The sequence below is a fragment of the Mirounga leonina genome, unplaced genomic scaffold (genome assembly GCF_011800145.1).
Source record: "Mirounga leonina isolate KUSES-001 unplaced genomic scaffold, KU_Mleo_1.0 Mir_376, whole genome shotgun sequence".
NCBI classification, from domain to species: Eukaryota; Metazoa; Chordata; class Mammalia; order Carnivora; family Phocidae; genus Mirounga; species Mirounga leonina.
The window spans coordinates 7,736,919-7,741,448 of NW_023270718.1; the positions used below are offsets into that span (position 1 = coordinate 7,736,919).

Genomic DNA, 4,530 nt, shown 5'->3' on the forward strand with positions numbered 1-4,530 from the left:
AAACCATGCCTCTTCTTTGTTCCCTGGTCTTGCCTACGGTTTTACTGCAGCCTATTTGTTCCTAATTGCAATTCTGTTATTCCTGAATAAACCCATCTTTTGGTAGTAAAATAACTAGCAGTTTTTATTTGTAAGGTTAAATAGAACAAGGTTCATTTATGCAGGATGAATAAATACTGGAGTTGTACACAGGACAGTGACTATAGTTAATGTATTGTAAACTTGAAATTTGCTACATAAAAGCATCTAAAGCATGCTCACCACCCACACAAAAAATCTTAATTATGTGGGGTGAGGAATATGTTCATTATTTTGATTGTGGTCATCATTTTGTGGACAAATAACAATAGGGGTCCACACAGAACAGGGAAGACGAGACAGATTTCTTTTTTTTTTTTTTTTAAGGTTTTACTTATTTATTCAACAGAGAGAGTGAGAGTACAAGCAGGGGGGAGTAGCAGAGGGAGAGAGAGAGAGAAGCAGGCTTCACGCTGAGCAGGGAGCCATATGCGGGGCTCGATCCCAGGACCCTGAGATCATGACCTGAGCCGAAGGCAGACACTTAAACATCTGAGCCACCCAGGCGCCCCAAGACAGATTTCTTAACATAAGAGAACTTACTTTAGGATCCCAGCCATTTTATGATCTATGCCTATTTATGATCTATGCAAGCACTGCTTACCCAGGCACCTGTCTGGACAACTTCCTGGGATAGGTCAAAATTACAGAAAAGCAGTCATCAGTAGTTAATGATTTTAAGGCAGAAAAAGAATGTAAACACAAGGAGCCACTACCAGACCAGGAGATATTCTAACCACATAAGAGACAATAAATCCATGGTAAAACTTCTACCCATTTCCAAAGTAAGGATTGACTGAACAGATTCCCCAGTGGATTTTGTGGGAATTAAACCGCTATGAGCACCCAAATAATGGACTAAAGGAGCCAGAAAACTCATGATGTCCTCCCTATCTGGTCCTGTGACTTCAAGCAACTAGGACCTAGACTTTGTCAATTTAGGATGCCTTTTGACTGATTTTATACTGAAATGTCCTTTGCCAGGCCCCTTGATAAATACGTATGTGCCCTTAGCTTAAAATTCACCCTATTTTGTTGCTTGGGTAGCTAGGTTGGGAAATGTCCTGGTGTTCTCTTCACTTGTTGCCAGTGAAGCCTGTCCTTTTCCTGCTTTTTTGGCTTTGCAGTATCTTTTGGCTCAACATGCACCAAGAGGTGAAATCAGCTTGGTGTTATAATGTCACAATGTACATAGATATTTACTGTTTTACCCTTGAGCAACAACTGGATGTTCATAAATGGAAAACAAGGTCTTGAATGAGTACACATAAGAAGCACTGACTTCAATGAGAAAGACAGAAACTTAGGCACCCAGACGTGCAGTTCTCTACTTCCATATATCTGCTTTTGGGTTGCAACAGAAAGTGAGCACCTACTACTGAGATTGGAAATAAGCAGCCAAAGTTTTGATCTCCTTCAATCTGTTCAGTGAGGAGAGAGCCCAAAATGGGGCCACACCTGGAAAATCTTCAGAAGAAGATGGATCTGGGTCAGGTTGTGGAGGGTGAGGGTTCTAGGCTTCTGATCTCCCTGCAATGGTGGATTGCCAGTTCATCTTCCTGAGTTTGTGTTGGGGACAATGGTAGGCTGCCCTAAAATGTGCCCTTTGCCATATTGATTATCTTGAAATAAACGGTACTTAGGAAACAGCCAATGCAAAAAGAACACTCTGACCCCCATTTGTGTCCAGAAAGCAGAAAATCAATCTCCCGGGCAAAGATACCTTTCCTGCACAGAGAGGTAAGGAGGTGTTCTTACCTCCATGGATAGGGAATTAAGAGCTGAGAAGTCTGCATGAACAAACCTTATTACTTTACATTAGCCTACTAACCATCACCCAAATTCCCTTTAGAATTCCATGCTAATTTAAGGCCCAAACATGACTTTGCTCTTTGCTGTCCAATCCTCACAGATGTATTGTCTCATTCTATACAAAGCATAAAAACTATCTGTGTTGGAGGGCGCCTAGGTGGCTCAGTCAGTTAAGTGGCTGCCTTCGGCTCAGGTCGTGATCCTGGGGTCCTGGAATCAAGTCCCGAATCAGGCTCCCTGCTCAGCCAGGAGTCTGCTTCTTCCTCTCCCTTTTCCCCTCGCTGTTCCTCATGCTCCCTCTCTCTCTCTCTCGCTTGCTCTCTCTCCAATAAAGAAATAAAAATTTTTTTAAAGATTTGACAGAGAGAGACAAAGCGAGAGAAGGAACACAAGCAGGGGGAGAACAGCAAGGGTTGTGAGAGGTCATGGGGATTTCTGGCCTAAAATTTGGGTGGACTGTTTGAAACAGAAATGCTCAATACCTCTGACTGCTGACCTGTGTCTCCACTAATCAGTAACAAGCACAGAGCCCAGAGCAGATGATTACCCACCCTATCATGGGGTAAGTGGAATGAGGGAGGTGCCTGTCAGTTGTGAGTCAGCATCCCTGGGAGATCACCCGTCTATAGGGGATCAAACCTACGTTGGGGTTATACACCTGGGATACTAGTACTTTGTAGAACCACAGCCCATGCCTTGCTGATCCTGCCTATTACAGTGTCCCAAAGGTTTCTTCATCTCCAACATCTACTCTGCCATGTGACATCTTAAAGTTATGTCTACAGTGCTTCCATCATCCAATACCTGTCACCATCCACTGCCTATAATCTAGGCCTGAGGAAGATCAGTAATCTCTGTCATCCAACAGCATCTGCTTGTCAGTAACACCTACGAATTCAGTTAAATCATTAAGAAAGGGAGAACCTGTGAGCGCTTTTGGAATTATGCGGCAGTTGATATCCGAGATAATCTGCTGGGAATCTCTTGGGTTGACAGTTCCTGGCCCCCCATTTTTGGATTACTTTTCAGAAAGAAGTAATCCTTTTTACGATAGAACATGTAATAATGAGGTGGTCAAAATGCAGAGACTAACATTAGAACACTTAAATCAAATGGTTGGAGTGGAATTCATCCTTTTACACGCTCAAGAGCCCATTCTTTTTATCATTTGGAAGCAACAGCGGCAGTCCCCTACCCAAGTTATCCCACTGGCTGATTACTATATCATTGCTGGAGTGATCTATCAAGCGCCAGACTTGGGGTCAGTTATAAACTCTAGGGTGCTTACTGCAGTGCATGGCATTCAATCAGCTTTTGATGAAGCTCTGTCATACTGTAGATATCATCCTTCCAAAGGGTATTGGTGGCACTTCAAAGATCATGAAGAGCAAGATCAAGTCAAACCTAAAGCCAAAAGGAAAGAAGAACCAAGCTCTATTTTTCAGAGACAACGTGTGGATGCTTTACTCCTAGACCTTAGACAGAAATTTCCACCCAAATTTGTGCAGTGGATCAGACAAAGAAAGAGGCAGAACCTATACCAGAAACTGTAAAATCTGAGGAGAAGGAGACCACAAAGAACGTCCAACAGATAGTGAGTACCAAAGGCCCCCCTGAAAAACGAATGAGACTTCAGTGAGCAATGGATAGGAGAGAAGCTTGCAAGACTCCTCTTGCCCATTATTGATACCTCATTATTGTGACAGGCTCTTGAACTTTAAAATTCTTTGTCACAACCCTTCCATTTGTATGAATGTGCTTGTTCTTTAAAAAAAAGGTTGTATGGATCCTCATGCTTTTGATATGAATATTTTTTATGTATGTTTTGTAACCTTTCCCATATTGGACTTGAGCAGCCTCCTTACTCAAATGTATACTGCTATATACATCTAAAAACAAAATAAAAGTATTTGTGTAAATCAAAAAAAAAATCATTAAGAAAAATAAGAATATCCTGATCCTCGGGTGCCTGGGTGGCTCAGATGGTTAAGCATCTGCCTTCGGCTCAGGTCATGATCCCAGGGTCCTGGGATCGAGTCCCGCATCGGGCTCCCTGCTCAGCGGGGAGCCTGCTTCTCCCTCTGCCTCTCTCTCTCTCTGTCTCTTATGAATAAATAAAAAATCTTAAAAAAAAAAAAAAGAATTTCCTGATCCTCAGGAGCTCACCATAGTGGCCAAGTCCCCATCTCCATTACTTGTATTCATCAGATGACAACCATCAGGAGCTTCCTTAGACTTTGGAGTGTGTACAGCCTCCCTCCCCACATTTCAAAAGAGTTCTCCAGGCGTGCTTTTAATAGGTCTTAACTTTCTCTCCAGGGAGTGTTCTATCAGTTTACCAATAGGTAAAAAAAAATAGATGTTTTACCTATTTTCACATCCCTCTCAGGGTTAAATGTCTGAATTAATCCTGTGATCCGTTGACCTTGCATTCCTCTAATCTCAATTAAGAGGTCAGTGAGGAGACTCTTGCTACAACACAGACAAAAAAGAAAAAATTGAGATGCATATGTAGCTGGGAAAGAAATTGAGGAGATTCAGAAGAACTGGGGATAATTAAAAAATAAAACAAATACAATGTATCTTTCTGTATTCACAGTCAGGTATGCAACCTGGAAACAGGTGTCCCCTCTCCACATG

General features: G+C 42.2%; 1 pseudogene; it reads left to right on the forward strand.

Moving 5' to 3' along the window:
- Positions 1-1,524: 1,524 nt before the first annotated feature.
- On the forward strand, positions 1,525-3,796 carry LOC117997988 (annotated as a pseudogene).
- Positions 3,797-4,530: the final 734 nt, after the last annotated feature.